General features: G+C 42.1%; 1 long non-coding RNA gene across 1 annotated transcript in view; it reads right to left on the bottom strand.

Annotated features, from left to right (window-relative positions):
* Positions 1-8462, bottom strand: part of LOC308062433 — a 29173-nt gene extending 20711 nt beyond the window's left edge. Inside the window, exon 1 of the long non-coding RNA XR_013927582.1 lies at positions 130-8462. This is a non-coding gene — a long non-coding RNA (uncharacterized lncRNA). The remainder of the gene's footprint in view (positions 1-129) is intronic.
* Positions 8463-16477: the final 8015 nt, after the last annotated feature.

Raw genomic sequence — 16477 nt, 5'->3', positions numbered from 1 at the left:
TGACCAGCTACCCCCATGATTTATGTATCTGATCATAACAGCTCAGTTTTCAAATATCAAAGGCTTTCAGCTCATTCCTAGTGAAGCAGCAGCAGACTAAAGCCTTTTCTATAAAGTCAGAGAAAATACCTTTGAGAATAGATGATCTTTTTCTGGAAAGCTGCTCAGGGAGCTATCTCACAGAGGAAGCCCCTTAGTTTGAGGCTTGCAGTCCAGGCTCCACGCAGCCAGAAGCAGATCAAAACCAGTTACCAATAGGACTCGTGGAAGCAATGATTACTGTTGTCTGGGGCTGGGCCATCCACAGTAGTATTGTTAAGGACCAGGTGGGAGACAAGACAGAGTGGAAACAAAGTGCTGCAGCACAGCCCTGCTCAGGTCCTCCAGCCAGAAATTTTCACCCGTGTATCCCTTCCCACCCCCTCTCTCTTTCCCTGCATAAGAAATGGATGGAAGGATTAAGCCAGTGAGCTCTTTCCTTGCTGCAGGGATCATTACAAGAGGTAGCACACCGTCGGCAGGCTCCAGCACAGGGCAGACAGAAAGCGGATGCAATACTGGGACCACATCAGGAAGCTCACACAACCGCACTGTCTGAAAGGTGCCATCCACAGATCACTTCAGTCACACCAGAACTTCTCACCACCACCAATTCGACACTAGGAAGTTTACCTGAAACACAGGGAAAGGCTTTTCAGCAAAACCCCACTGGAGTGACACTATCAGCAGAGGCAACCTGAAAGGTGCACACTGACCTCTGAACTTTCAGTACTGTCACCCTGACCCTATGATCCTACTCAGGCAACTTAGCAAACCACAACCTTGATGTGGCTATCAAAAAACCCCAACACTACATGTTTGTAACTTTTTTGAAAATAAACAGCTTCCTATCAGTATTAAATTGAAGACAAGTTTCTATGGCAAGAGCTGCTCTGAAAAAAACCAAATTCTTTATCAAATGAAGACATTTTTCAGGCACACCCAAAGACGCTGCAGAAGAAAACCCTGCTTACCTCCACCGGTTTTGCAGGAAGCCAAACTCAAAAACAGAAAACAACTCTATGAAGCTATAAGATACCCATAGCCCATACAAATTGCAAGTAGGTGAGAATATTATTCAGCCTCTTGAGTTTTCCAGGTAGCAGAAAACTACTAAAGTTTTGCAAATCATTCTGGAGCTGCCCTTGGTATAAATTTATCCTCATTATAGCACTGCTGTGTTTCGGTTTCTAATTCCATTCAGCTCTATTAATAAATTCTCTTCAGAGACCTTGACTTTCCACAGAAAATTAACTGAAAGATACTATGTATTCATACACTTGATAGCATGTGTGCATGCATATGTGAAGTAATGTGTGCTGAGATCCTGCAAAAAATAGGAACAAGTGAGTCTGGAAATAGAAGGATATTTACGTTTCAGTCAGTTTGCAGTCAGTTTGAGACAGAATGAAGGATTAAAAGTTTGCTAAAATATAATTTTATATATCCAATTAATTGGGGGGGTGTTCATTTTGCTCTTTGAAATGCCCTCAAAAGTGATCTTGCAGAAGCTACAAGCACCGTCATTGACATTCACAAAAACAATTAAGTGGGCAAGGAATTACTACCCTACCTCCCCACAAAAAAAAACCAAACACATACACAAAACAACCAACACCCCCCCCGATTTTTTTAGGAAAGTCTAGACCTGTTGAGTAAAAGTTTTCCAGTATAAGAGAACGTGAAATCACCAGGTACAGCTATGCCATTGTTTAACCCCCATCAGCAACTGAGCACCACAGACCCTCACTCACTCCCTGCCCCCCTACGGCAGGATGGGGGGGGGGGGGGGGGGGGAGGGGGGCAGGGGGAGAGAATCAGAAGGGTAAAAGTGAGAAAAAACTTATGGGTTGAGGTAAGAGCAGTTTAATAATAAAAATAAATTAATAAGAAATTGTAGTAAAAAGGAAAATAACAGAGAGAAATAAAGCTCAAGACAGACAAGTGATGCAAATGAAAACAATAGCTCACCACCCACTGACCGATGCTCAGCCAGTGCCTGAGGAGCACACACACACCCCCCCCAAGTTTTATTGCTGAGCATGATGGACACAGTATGAGATATGCCTTTGGTCAGCTGGGGTCACCTGTCCCAGCCGTATCCCCTCCCAGCCCCTGTGCCCCCCCAGCCCACCCACTGGTGGGTGCGGTGAGGAGCAGAGAAGCCCCCGGCTCTGTGTGAGCCCTGCTCAGCAGGGACTGGAACATCCCTGAATTACCAACCCTGTTTCCAGCCCAAATCCAAAACATAGCCCCATACTAGCCACTCTGAAGGAAACGAACCTACCCCAGCCAAAATCAGCACAAACTATCCAGTAAAAACTAAGACAGCTGAGTCTCAAGGACAATCTCTACACACCTCACCTCCTAGACATATTCCTGCATATTTCATGAAACTGCCTCCCTCTAACACATATATAAACACACAAAGCTAGTTAACATTCAAATTACATCCACTGCCAAGAATTCAGCTATCTGTACTTCCCCTAATTTTACTTTTCTAGTTGCTATACCAAGGAGGCAGACCTGTAACCACAAAAAAACCAAAACAACAAACCCACAAATCCCCCTTTGACCTTCAAGCCATTCTTTGAATCTGACACTGAAGAACACATTCTGCAAGCAGGTGGGGACTTTGGCTGACACAAGCTTACCCCAAATAGACCATCTTCAGTTGTAAGGAACACCTGCCTCACACCTGCATCATGTGGGAGGCAGTGCCCTTAGGAAAGCAAACAGGGCAACAGGGGAAAGTGAAAAAGGAACCTGTGAGCAGACATTTACCATAAGAGCAATGATTTTTCCTCCTGAGCTGCGAGGAGTATTACCATAGTTTTTATATCTTCCCCTAGTTATCTGCCACCAGCTACCATCCACCTAAAATACATAAAAGAAAAGCAAGCAGACATACCCTAATAAGCAGCCCTCACTCAAAACAGACACCCTGGGAGCAGGGATCAAACAGAGATCAACAGACAGTACATGGGGTGAAGAGGCTGAGGGTCACAGCTTTCAGAGGCAGCAACTTGAGGAGAAGGAAGAGGGAAAATAGGAAGAAAGAAGAAAATACCTGATCATTATTCAGTAACACTAAACAGCAGCCAACAGTTTCCGAGGCTACCCACAGAACTCCAGAGAGCTCTCCCCCAGGACTGACAAGTGCTGCCCCAAGCCAGTAGACATGAGATCTGACTAGCTACTTGTGCACTGATGGAGATGTCTGAAGTCCCCTCGCCTCCAAGTGACTAACAACAACAACAAAAAAGTTGTTTAATGGCAACAGCCTGCATCTGGAAATGCTTTGCCTGATCATCACCCTCAATCTGTGGCACTGGGCCATACAGCACGGTCTTTGGAAGGAAAGCATGCATTGCTTTCCTCAAATACTGACCGTCTGCTTTACAGAGGCACACCAGCTTTTTGTTTGTTTGTTCTATCCTTGCCTCCACACTCCAGTGAAACTGAGATAACTTTTATTATACCCATAACTCTATAGAAAACTTCTTTTGCAACAACCTAACTCCTTCCATGAGCAGATTTCCCACCAGCAGACACCTATAGCCCATTGTTAGAGAAGAGTGCATTGTCACAACAGACAGGTAGAGTTTGACCTACCCATTTACTATTTTATTCTTCAGAATGTATCTTAAAATAATAGATGGATATGACATTCCTGTTGTATACTGTACTGTTTACACCGTGCCAAGCAACAAGAAGCTCATGTTGAATTTATGACAGTATAATTAGCTGTAGTTTCAAATTTGTGAGGATATGTAACGTAGCTATAACATTGTAACAGCTGCAGGAAAGCAGAATTACACCGAGTAGGACTCATCCCTCAAACTAAATCCTGTTCATAGACAGCAGACAGTAAATAGATGTCCCTCAATTTTGGTTTGTGATGAAAAATTGATAACCGCTAACCTGTAGATTAAGTCCCCACAACTTCACTTTTCAAAGACGCAAGTTTTTTTTAAGTTCAAACTCCAGAGCCTTTCCTGCCTACCTTCAATCCTCCCCACCTGCCCCCAGCAGGGAGAGGTTTGAGCATCAGCCTGCACAATTCGCCTGCATATTAATAGCAGTCAGGGCTGGGTTCAAGAGCTGAGTATATTTGTGACCAAATAGCCAAAACAGAGATTTATACTTCATTTTTTGTGCCTCCACATTCCACAGGTGCATTTTGCTATCATGGCAAACCAGTGTATCCTTATTTTTCTCAACATTAAGGAATAACAGTAAGATCCTTAGTTGGTCATAATTGATGCATTTCTGAAGAAAATCATGACTCTTCCTTTCAGGCTAAAGCTGTTAAAAAAACCAAAATTAATGGTAGATGTATGGTCCAGTCCTTCCTAAAGTCAGGGAAAGGACCTTGCTCACATCAGTCACTTTAGAAATAGCTCCTACTATGAAGACAGTAAAGAGACTAACCAGAGTACAGCGAGGGTTTAATTGTATGAGCTAGCTTCAGCTGACTTTGAACACAAGTTTAAACAAGTTTCCTTGTCATAAACACTACACATCAAACCAGTTGTTAAAGAACATCTGCCCAGATTTGCAGTTTGGTGATTCTGAGCCCTGCTATGATCTTTACAGCAGTGCAATGTAGAAGAAAGCGCAGCCCCACGCTTCCAACTACGTGTTCTCAGACAGGCTTTCCAGGGCACAGCTCACGGCTGCTGCCTTGTGTAATAGACTTCTGAAGGGAGCCAGTGCTGCAACTTCATGTAGGTTTTTATTAACACATGGATCTCAAAATGAGAATCAAGTGAAACAAAATTAACTAGTTTTGTTACCAGTTAGAACTTCGGACACAAATGATAAACTCAAATGAAGTTATTTGGTTTGGGGATTTTTTATTTTTTCATATTAGATCCTACACAGTTAAAATTTATTATTGGAGATGCTGAAGAGTATCTGCCTTTGAACAACAACAGAAGATCAAATACAGCGTTTTCCAACTTTGAACTATATACTTTGAATTACACTATTAGTGGAGAATTTTTAGCTGCTTAAGCAGATAAGAAGTTAGAGAAACTTGTGTATTAGGGAGCTGAAAACATAGGGTTTACTCCATAATTTTTTCGCAGTATGGTATCAGTGCAGGAAATCAGTTCCCAGATACTTTAGATTTTTGTTGGAAGTCTTTGGACTTATTTCACTGGGGTATCCAAGACACCTGCTTAAGGCCACATATTTAATCAGCCATTATGGGACCTATACCCTCCTGGAACAGCAGCTAGAGGCAAGGCAGGAATCACCCAAGTGCCTAGTGCTGTTTGAATTATCCTGTGTTATTAGGCAAATGAACTGAGGACTTTTTGGTAAGATTATCTGGAAAAAAACAACCCACTAAGAATACACCAAACAAAAAAAATTTTCTGCAACAGAGCCTTGCAGTTTCTTTCTGTAGTAGTTCTACAGCTGTGTGAAGTATCTTCCTACAAAAGGGACTGTTTCTTTTTATATAATTTTCTTTTTTTACAGCTGCTTTCAAGGATGTAATCAGGATTTCCAAGTTTATCAAGCCATAGCTCAGAAAACTTATGTGTACCAGATGCAGACGATACAGCATAGTTACATACAGACTCTGCATGGGGAATTATTGGTACCTAAAGATTTTACCTCTTTTTCTGGGCCTTTTTTTTTTTTTTTTTTAACATCTTATGCTGTTAGAGCTAGCCTGCAGTTTGGCATTACTGAGGAAGCAATACACACCCTATGCCAAATATACAACAAATTAGCTGATACTGACTATACAAGATTGTGTATGTGCTAGAATACATGCTAAAATTTGGACTGCAAGTATGCTAACCTACTTCAATTTCAATTACTTGGCAACTTTGCAAATTGCTGCAGTGCTTATCAGGCATTAATACTTCCTTATTCTTGCTTCAACATCTGCGTCACATCTTACAAAATAGCAAGCTGAGCCAGTGAAAGTGAGAGTCATATAGGGCTGCAGAAGTCCTGCAGGACTACTTGTTAAGACTTTAGTCTCCATCCCAAAGCCCTGTTTGCTCAGCTTTAAGAGATCCCTCAAACATTAGAAATACCACAGGGTCTTTCCTAATTAACCTTTGTTTATACAATTACACATAATAAGCACCTGAAGGCTGCATTTCTCTTAATTCAGACACCTTCAGGGAGACCCAGATTCCATTTCTTTCTTCCTAAAGCTGCTGTCAGATACTAGATAATGACTCTTTCATAAGGCTCTTCTAGGACATGCCAAGAGCAAACTGCTACTTTGCAATCCTAGCAGGTCCCTCACAACAGCACAATGCTGCCACAGGGCCAGTGGAAAAAGGGAAAAAAAAAAAAAAAAAAAAAAAAAGAGTAGAAAGGACTGTTTATGAAGTGTTTGGTTTAATTTTGTTGGGTTTGATTGTTTTTTTGGTTTTGGGTGGGTTTTTTCCAGAAGAAAGTAACATCCCTCACTCCTTACCACTCCCAAGACCTCTGACTTTACCATCAATGCCTTTATGAGATAGGAACGCATAGGAAAGAGTCCTGTAGCTATCTATTCTACAAACTAAAATGAGCTAATTAAACCCTATGGACATTTAGAACTATGGACCATACCTTCTAAACATACTGTGTAATAGGATTTTACTTATTACATTTGCAGCTTCTCGTCTCCCTCAAGAATTTTTTTTTTTCTGAAAGTTTTCCTGTTGGGAGGGGAAAAAAAAAATAAGCAGAAGAGGCTCTTTGGTTACAGCTGAAGACAAAGTAAGATGATTGATGGCCTTTAGAACAAGATGCCATCCTCAACCTTAGTGAGCAGGGTCTCAAGTAAGACAAAGCCACCAGGCAGAAAAACCTGTCAACATTTCAGCTACAAACAGCCCTGCCCCTTGCTAAGTAAACCTCCTAACTGAGGACAATGCCTCAGTTTTACTGGAAGTTAATCAAACACATTTAGAGCTGCTGGACAGAAGCAATAGTTACTCTTGTCAGGATTAGGAAAAGCATTAGTGCAATCAAGGTCAGTCATTAGTGTGGTAAACCAGCAGCAACACCATGAATTTGGGGATATCACTGCACGAAGACCAGTCAAAACTTGTCCTCCCTCAGCAGGGTAATGCCTGAGAGAACAAGGATTGGGCTGTATGTCAGCAGCATAATAAGCTAGAAGCAATGAGGTACATTCCCAACAGTAACACTTTACGTTAGCTAAACACCTTTCATCCAAAGCATCCTATAAAAGGAAGAAACCATTATCCTCATTTTACAGAGAGGGACTGAGGAATGCATACTTGGTATAACTCACTTGGACGTCAGACCAGGATCTGTTTGCACTGCATACTGCCAAGCAGTATGAAAGTTTTCTCAGTTCATGTGCCATACTGGAAGAAAAGAAATGCCTGTGCGAGCATGTTAGGACAGCACCAAGCCCAGCTTAGTAAAGGGAGCCTCTCACCATGACACTCTCAGCTAACATGGTCACCTGGTTTTAAAATCAAAATGCATAGGCAAATATGTGCTCATACCTACCTCTACATAAAATTAGAAAAAAAAAAAATAAAAAAAAATCACAAGCCTGACTCTGTAGAAACCAATGACAGCTTGGCTACTAACTTGATTAAAGCCAGGTGTTTACTACAGATCTCTGACTTACATTAGCACTACCCAAAGTCAGTTTGTGGTGTAACATGTGATGGGCAGAGACAAATTTCCCAGTGTGCAGCCTAGACCACACCAGAGCCCAAGAATAACTTAGGTGTCAATCTTCTAGCATAAAAAATTGGAAGTGGCAAGGACCCATCTCAGTTTTGTTCAAGACCCAATGAATTTGCATGTGCACTGTCATACCAGCAAGGCTATTTTAATTTAGAAAGCCAACTGGTGCTAAATTGGGAACACCCACTCAGAATGCCAAGTGCAGAGCAAGTTGATTGAGTAAACATGACATAACTAAGAGAAGAGCTTTCTGAGAGAAACTCCTGGGTAATTATCAAGGGAGGTAGATGTTCTGCTGGTCTGTAAGCCCAGCCCACTATAAGAGTCCACTACAGATAATAAAAGCCTATACTTGAAAGGCACTGTATAAAAATAAAATGAAAATATCAGGTCACAGGGTGGGAGGAGTGGCTACACCCCCTGCTCCCTACTACAAATGCTGTTTCCTAACAATCTGCAATTATCTGCTCCAACAGAAGACAACATTCAGATGAACTGCCATTTATTTGATGACATTCTGATACAGTCTGAAGAATTCAAATTAATTTCTTCCTACACCTCCTTTCACATCAGTGTGTTGGGGTCTGCAGATAAGTTAGTTGACCTCAAAGACTTAGCTGTGTACCTTTAAGACAGCCACAAATTGTCAGGTATGTAAACAGGATGTGAAGAATCGGAACTTAGAACCGCAGCATACAGGCACCTACAGCAACAGCAAATAGCAAGCAAGAAGAAAGACAGTGCAGGTGTTAGACCCTGATAGGTTTTTGTGTCCAAGATATATAAATAGTTTGTATAAACAATAAAGGCCATTTTGTCCGAACCCAGCCATGCAGACATAGTGTTTCTTTTAAGTCCGCCTCGACTTGCATCACCACATTAGTGTATTTTTGTTGTTGCATTGGACTTTATCACAAAAATATCCAATTAAAAAAACCTAAACAACTGGTCAAAGAGTAGCTGTGCATAAGGTTTTAGCATCAGTACTTGACTTTGACTTGTACTGACCCCCGGGAAGAACTCAAAGCCACTCTAATACAATTTACAAACAAGAATACAGTGCTGGTTAACTCACTGCGTGAGGAGACGCTGCACTTATAAAAGGAGTAACATTGTCTGAGACAAGTACAGTGACACAGCACAAAATGGACACACAAAACCAGACAGACATTCTTAATTGCAAGAACTTTCAGCTAAATTGCGCTAACGTGACAAATATGTCCCTACTGGACCCACAATATTTTCTGAGCCATACTTGGCTTCCCCCACTACAAGCAAAAAGTATTTCTATCCCAATAAAGTGGGGAATTAGATTATTGTTTACCTACAGAATCTTTCATATGCCAAATTTGCTACAGACCACAAAAATAAACCCACATTTTTAGGCAGCAAAGACAATACACACTACTGCTGCTCTGTACCCTTGCCAAGAAGAGTGTTTATGATTCAGAGGGTGACAAAGCCTTTGTGGCTGAGTGCTGTGCGTGTTTCAGGATGTGTGCTCTTCAGAACGGCTCATTTCAGAGCAGTTCAGAGATGCCATGGTCCATCATGTCACCCTGAGTCACCTTGACATTTCTGAGATTATGCATCATTGAGATGATAGCCTCGGGGCTATAAACCTTCTTTTTAATACGTTATTAATGATAACGGCTGTTACAGACTGACTGCATATTCTTAACACCTCCTTTTCTTCTCAGAAATCTAACGAAGCCTATCATGTACACTTAAGAGAGTAATATCCTGCAGATCTAGATTAGGTTTTTCAAGACCACTAAAGACTTGCAAAAGACTCAAGCATCTCAGCATTAGCTCGCCAGTGTCTGCATAGGAAAGTGTAGTTCAATTCCCCAGTTCACTCCCTTGCTCTATAAACCAAAGGACATGGGAATGACAAAGGCTGGTATGTAAGGCTACAAAGCCTCACATATGTTCTAATACAGATCATGGGTCTATGTTTGCTGTTCCAGTTAGCCTTGCAGTTAACCTAAGTTGTCCCTTACAGTTGTAGAGAAAAATCTGAGCAATAAACCTATTCTACACCTAGAAAAAAAAATATTTGCCTAGCTCTCAAATTGTACACAGAACTGAAGAGTAACACTAATAGACTACAAAGGAAACTAAACGGAAGGCAGCCTGCAATGTATTGGCCACGCCTTAGGTGAAAAAGCTAAAAAATAAGTATCTGTCTGAAGACTCCCTCTAGAGCTGTGGGTGGTTTCCAGGAGCAGAACTGACATGCAGCTGTAGAGCTTCATGTTCTTGGAATCACAAAAGAACTCTAAACATGTCACCTGATTTTCCACCTACCTCCCACTGGCTTGACACATGTCCTTCTTGAGGGCCACATCCACCCAAAGAGCGTGAAGCTGTGTAGTTTGTCCTAAAAAATTAGCGAGCTGGTCCTATTCCCTCCTGGGGTTGTGCCCGCATATTCCACCCCAATCCTACTGGTGATAGAAAAAGCTTACAAATACCCTTCTCCCCTCTAATAATAAAAAAATTGTATTGCTGATTACTCTTCCAAGGCTTTTTTAGTTCATCGGTTTCCTCAGCTTCTCTGTCCACAAGGAAGAAACTTTCTCAGAAGAGCACCAGCCCAAGTCCCGGCTGCTTGCATGTGCTTTGCTTAATTGTGGGCAGTGATACAACCCCTTCTGTTGTGGAACCTCCCTTTCTTTTACCTGCCTAATTACATACAAAACAAAGACCGAACAGCTGTACTCTTGTATTTTTGAAGCAACTGTCCTAAATAAAGGTCGTAAATTTAATAGACACCCTTTTTCTCAGTGGGATAACCCAGCCTACATGTCACAAGCAGAAGCGCCTGGCTGAACATCTGCCATTATCTCTTGAAAGTCAGTGCTATCTGAGTATTAACATTATTACACGGATATTCATCTCCTGCGCCGGTAACACTGTTATCTCCCAAGCTCTGGGCTGGCTGCAGCAGCAGGCTGCTCGTACTGCTGCTCAACTCCGCACATCAAAGGCGAAGCGACAATAGCACGGCTTCGAGAAATGCGTCAGACCGGCCAAAGTACAGCCGGGGAAAGCAGACAGAGCGTTCTGTTTATCTGGCAGCTGGGCGCGGCCCCGGCCCAGGGCAAGAGCCCAGCCACCAGGCAGCTGCCAGGAGCACCCCCACACCCCCGCACCCCGACACCCCTCTGCGGCTCTGGCTCGGCCGAGAGCAGCGGGAAAGGAAACGCGCTCATGCATTTCCAACCGCCACCAATGCCCCGCTCTCCCTCCCCGGTGCTGTCAGAGCAAAAGAGGAAAGGGGCTCCACCAGTATGAAGAGCAGAAAGAAGAAAAAAAAAAAAAAAAGAGAGAGTTTCGACAAGATCAGGGAGGAGGAAGGAAAAAGAAAAAAAAAAAAGCCCTTGAAAGAAGAAACAGTGTACAGCATCAATGCACTTGACTCTTTCCTTGACCTCATGCTGACGCTCATCTTGTACGATTCGGGAGGAGTGGATTGAGCCACACTGCTTCCCTCCCCCGGCAAGGACCTTGGCCGCACCACAATAGCCCAGTGCTGGCACTGGGAACTGCTCTAACTCGATGCTTTCAGTAGCTGTAGGACACAGGAGTCAAGCGTGTGAGGGGCAGCCACTTAACACACACAAAACCACCAAATACACATCTGTGTATTCACATGTAAATACCATCATTGGAAGATTGCTTTTGAGGAGCTCTGAGCCCCCTGTAACACGGGCTCATTCCTGCAGTATGCTTTGAACAGCTGACAAAGTTCAGGAATATGAGGTCAAAAATATTTCCACGTTCTCCTGTGTTATACCAGAAAGTCTCATTTCACTTTTAGATAGATCTTCAGATGTTCAGCTATGTTTTCTCTACACTGAAGTACAGTATTTTTGAGCTACATTATGCAAGCAGGCACAGAAACGTGACTTTGCAGAGGATCAAAAAAAAACAGAATCACAAAATAAGTGAGCAACACAACCACGTGTTTCCTTCTGCCTGTGCTGGTTTTGCTCAGAGCACCACAGCTCTGGTCCATGCAGCAGAAGCCCCAGAGGTGTGTATCTTCCCCTGAATCATGAAGCTTGTCAGTGGGTATTTTCACAAAAGGATGGTTCATGAGTATCTTGTAAATCAGCAGTGCCACTTCAGAGTGATTGCTGGAAAAGCAGAAAGGACAATAGAAATGTTGCATCTCTGAGGAGCCTCTAGCCTTTCCCTGTCTCTGTCTCATTCTAGGTATTTGTGATCTTCTTTGTCCCATATCAAAAAGAAAGGCCTGTTAATAGGTACCTAGAGAATCTGGAAAGAATTTTGTAATGCTATAAATAGCCAGAATGGTTCTCTGGCCAGCAAAAGCAGTCCTGTGTTTACACCCAGAGAATGTAGGCAGAGAAAGATAATGGTTTGTTTTGTTTAAGGTGGTACAACTTTGGCATAGAACAGTTGCTTTATTACTAGTTTTTGTTTTGTTTTGTTTTTTTACATAGTTAATATAACAATAAAACCTTAAATGTACATTTCAAGACAGTTACAACAGACTTAAAAAAAACCTGTCAAGTAGGGCTCGTATACACAATCATCAACATGAATATGTAGATAGTCACAGTGACTGTAACACTGACAGGGTTTGGTTTGTGTTATTAAATTTGCTTGGTTTTGCTGGGGCACACCACTGTACGGTAGTAGTCTGAACCTTGTATTCATACAAGAATCTTGCAGAGCCGGGTTGGAGCTGCATGTTGCGCATATTTGCGCTACAGTAACATTACCTACTCAGAAGCCTGCTCCTGCGTAACAGCCAGCTTCCTCTCCTCCAAACCGCTCTCTGGTTTTCATCCATTCACTTATCCACAACCTATTGACACCGTTTCAGTTGTCCTCCCCATTTTAATTCCCACCCAACCCCTCCCCATTGGAATAAGCTTTCTCAAGTCCACTCATAAATCCTCCTGTTCATTTTGTTTTAGGTCATATTTGAGACTGTTTAACTTAAAAGAAAACCCAGAAGTTACAGGTTAGTTGTTTTCAGGTAAGATTTACTTGCAAAGTCACCGACAAGGAGTTACAGCTCAGCCAACAGCACACACCACCACGTGCATGATGCCATCTTCCTGAAAGGGACACATGCTACTCCCTCTCTCACTGCAGTTCCAGCACTTCTTGCCATAGTCTCAGCTTTGAGATTCAACCTGACTAGCTCTGCAGCACATTTAAGCATCTATGAAGACTCGTTGCCATAATATTGTAGTACAACGCTTTAGAGAAGGCATGAACACCACCACCAACCCACTCCACACCAAACTAAGTCTGTGGCCAGAAACAGCCCATAATCAAATACAGTTCAATAATTCCCTTCTGAACTTCTGGTGTTGCAAGACAGCATCTGCTCTCTGGTGTGGTGTCTACAGGCACCACAGGGGATCAGCTGAATCCCTGCGGCTGTGCAAGCTTCCTGCCTCCCAGCCCAACCTTAAGTACATGCTACAGATCCAGTCTCAGTGACCAGGTACCCTCTGTCTCCTTTCATGTCCACCCACTGAGCCACATGTGCTAATTTCCTACTCCAGAGTACAGTGTCATCTATCATAATAATGCTTTAGATTAGTCCCAACATTATAGATTAATGTTTAGACTAAATTCCTTCAATCCATTTTATATCAGACCACATTATTCAGAGTGGTTCCACCAAGACAGAAAGAGACCTAAACAGAAGGAAGGAAAACAATAAAATATATACACACATGCACTTACTATTTTCTAAGATGTCTTGCCTGTTAAAAACAGGAGCATAAGCTATACCTCGCCTTAACAACTGTATACTTACAGGCTGCATGTAATTCTTGAGATACATATTTGGGAATATATACCCTGATTAGCTAGAGAGCTGTGTCAGCCAACTTGTTGAGGTCAGCCTGGTTAGCTTTGCAGGGGGACAAGGCACATCAGTGGAGGAATAGCATCAGGCTAACATAGCTATGCTCTTTGCCACTGAAGCCAACGTGGCTTGCACTGTGCCATCTGGACAAATCAGCCACCTTGATGCCAAATTAGGACTCTGAACTTCACTCCAGGAGTGGATACACCCATAAGTTTGCACAGAATTCTGTTTGCAGATTGATGAGGGCAAAGTACATGCAGGTAGTTGAATTCTCTACAGAAAGTCTTTGCTTTCCCACTGACATTGTAAATTGTAGAGAGTACTTAAGTAAAATAAAATCACATGACTATGAAAAATCTTTAACCTCATGTGGACTCAGACAGATTAGTGAGTATTAAATCTTAATCTCCAATGGCTTAAGGCAGAGTCATTGTACATACACACACACCAGCCCCTTATTCAAATCCATTTCCCACCATTCAGAAGTACACTGGTCAGGAGTACTATGATACATAAGACCATGTTTTGGCTTTGTTAAACTAGCTTAGATGCCACTATGAAAATAAAAAAAGTGGAAAAAAAGAATAAGCCAAAACCAAGGCTGGTGGCATCCAAGGCCAAAATGTGGTCTAGGTTTGAAAAAGAAAAAAAAACAACCACCACCACACACCAAAAGACAGAGCTCTGGGAAATGAATTTGCTGTTTGAGGAATCTTTAACCAAGCATCCCTTTTTGACTTTGACCAGTAACAGGGTTGAGCCTTGAATTACTCCTTCCCCATGTATTGCATCAACAGAAATTTGTACTCTTACTTCAGAGTTACTAGTTCGTCATCCCTGCTAGGGATGACTAAAAGCAGCACAGAGGGGTGTATGATGTCTGTGCTAGACATAATACACTCCTGGGTAGAACTTGACATAAATTGAAGTAACAAATACAGCTGGGCACAAGCCAACATTTATTCAAAGTGTTGCTTCAACAGTGGAAAGTACAAAGCTAAACTAACACAACTTCCTAAGAACAAACAAAACCACATTTGCAGAGACAATCACTCCAGCTCATACGACATGGGTAAAGTTCACATGAACTTTTACACTGCTGTCATCCATTCCACGTTGCGGTAGTATCACTTTGAAGGCAGGTTAATTACAGCAGGATGTGACAAAATAATAATAATAAAAAAGGACAGAAGACAACTGTGAGCATAAGGCAGTTTAAGCCAGACATCACTCATCTACACCTTGTAAAGAGACCTGTGTAGACAAGAACTCATGGAGCCTGACTTCAGACAGAAGTCCAGGAAAATATGCCCGTTTAGATTAAGTCTGACTCCATGCATTTATTTCAGGTCCAAACTAACAGCAGTTACTACATGGTGGGTGACCTGTTCATTACTGCATACCATTTATAGCACACCATTTTTCAGTATTAATGTGAAATGGGAAGATCCTCCCACAGGCCCAGTAGCCATCTGGTGCTACTCCTGTACTTCATGAAAAATTCATTGCCATTTTATCATAGTAGGTTATTTGAGAGATTGTAGTGATTTATGTTTTAGAAGCAGAATATTTTCTTCCCTATCGATGTTCACAAGTCTGCTTCAGCACCACAGTTCAACAGATTATGAACTTGAATTTCACACAGAAAATTAACTGAAAGATACTATGTATTCATAGTATTCTGGCTTCATCCTGTGGATTTCTAGCAGCCTTGAAGGCAGCAGCAGAAAAAAAGATAAATTAGTTTTAGCAACAGCTTTATAAAACGGACGTCACAGAGTAGTCTGTTTTCCCAAGCTAAATAAAGCAAAAAATCATCAGTGCCAGTGAAACATGTCCAGACATTAAGAGCCACGTTACAGCTCCAAACTCTCATTTGGCCATTCATCTCCAACAGAGCTATCTGTCAAGTAACACAGCTTAGTTTGATGTTCATCCTAGTTCAAGGGAAATTTTACGTTTCTGCCTTATTCTACTCACAGGAGATTCTGCACCCAGAGGTGTTTCAACAAGTCGTCCAGACACCAAAATTAAGGTAGTGGGTTAAGGAGTGCACAGACTAAACCCTGCTTTCTGAGGGCTGGGGGAAGCATCACCAGTGCAGTACGCAGCTGGACTCCTAACTAGTCATCAAAAGCTTGGCTATGACACCTACCCTGATGCTGTCCCTGTACCACGCCAGTATGAGCTGCCTGTGCTGTGGCTTTTTATTTGGAGTACTTAAAGTTTACATGCTTTTCCTTCCCCCCGCCCCTTCAGGCAAATATGAATCAGGCCAAAAGAATTCAGGTAATATAGTCAGACAACTCCTTTAATCACAAGGGTGCTTGTGAGAGTTGGCAACACCTGAAGAGTGGGTGTAGAATATGTCCCCAACAATTCAATATACAACAGGCTGCAATAGGAAGGAGGTATAACATTGAGAAGGAAGTGAGTGAATATTCATAAGTTCTCATCAAAACTAAGATCACCTTCACCAGTCCCTTTTCATATCTGCAAGTACTTTAGCAACCCACACAGGACTTCAGTCTCAAGCTATGTGATTTATCTCAACCATGGGTATTCATATATGGTAGTAGGGCACCTTTTTTCAACCCCATCTTAAAAATATTGCCTTTACCCAAGCAAAATTCCAAGGCAGGCATTTTACTTCATTAGTTAAAAAAAATTAAACAAATTATGACAGCCCTGAATGAGTTAATGAGATCTTACGGAAGCACGCATAAAGTAGACAGATGAAAGGAAACAGGAACATTGCCTGGGTACATAGGGATGGTCCAAGGGAGGCTGAAGCTCCCCTGGAGCTAAAATTACTAAAAAAAAAAACAATGCAAGAGGCAACAACAAGGGCTTTTCCTGGTACAGAGTCAGCAACAACAATGT

Source organism: Falco punctatus, assembly GCF_963210335.1.
Source record: "Falco punctatus genome assembly, chromosome: 4".
Classification (NCBI taxonomy): Eukaryota; Metazoa; Chordata; class Aves; order Falconiformes; family Falconidae; genus Falco; species Falco punctatus.
This window is presented reverse-complemented; position numbering and strand designations above follow the sequence as displayed.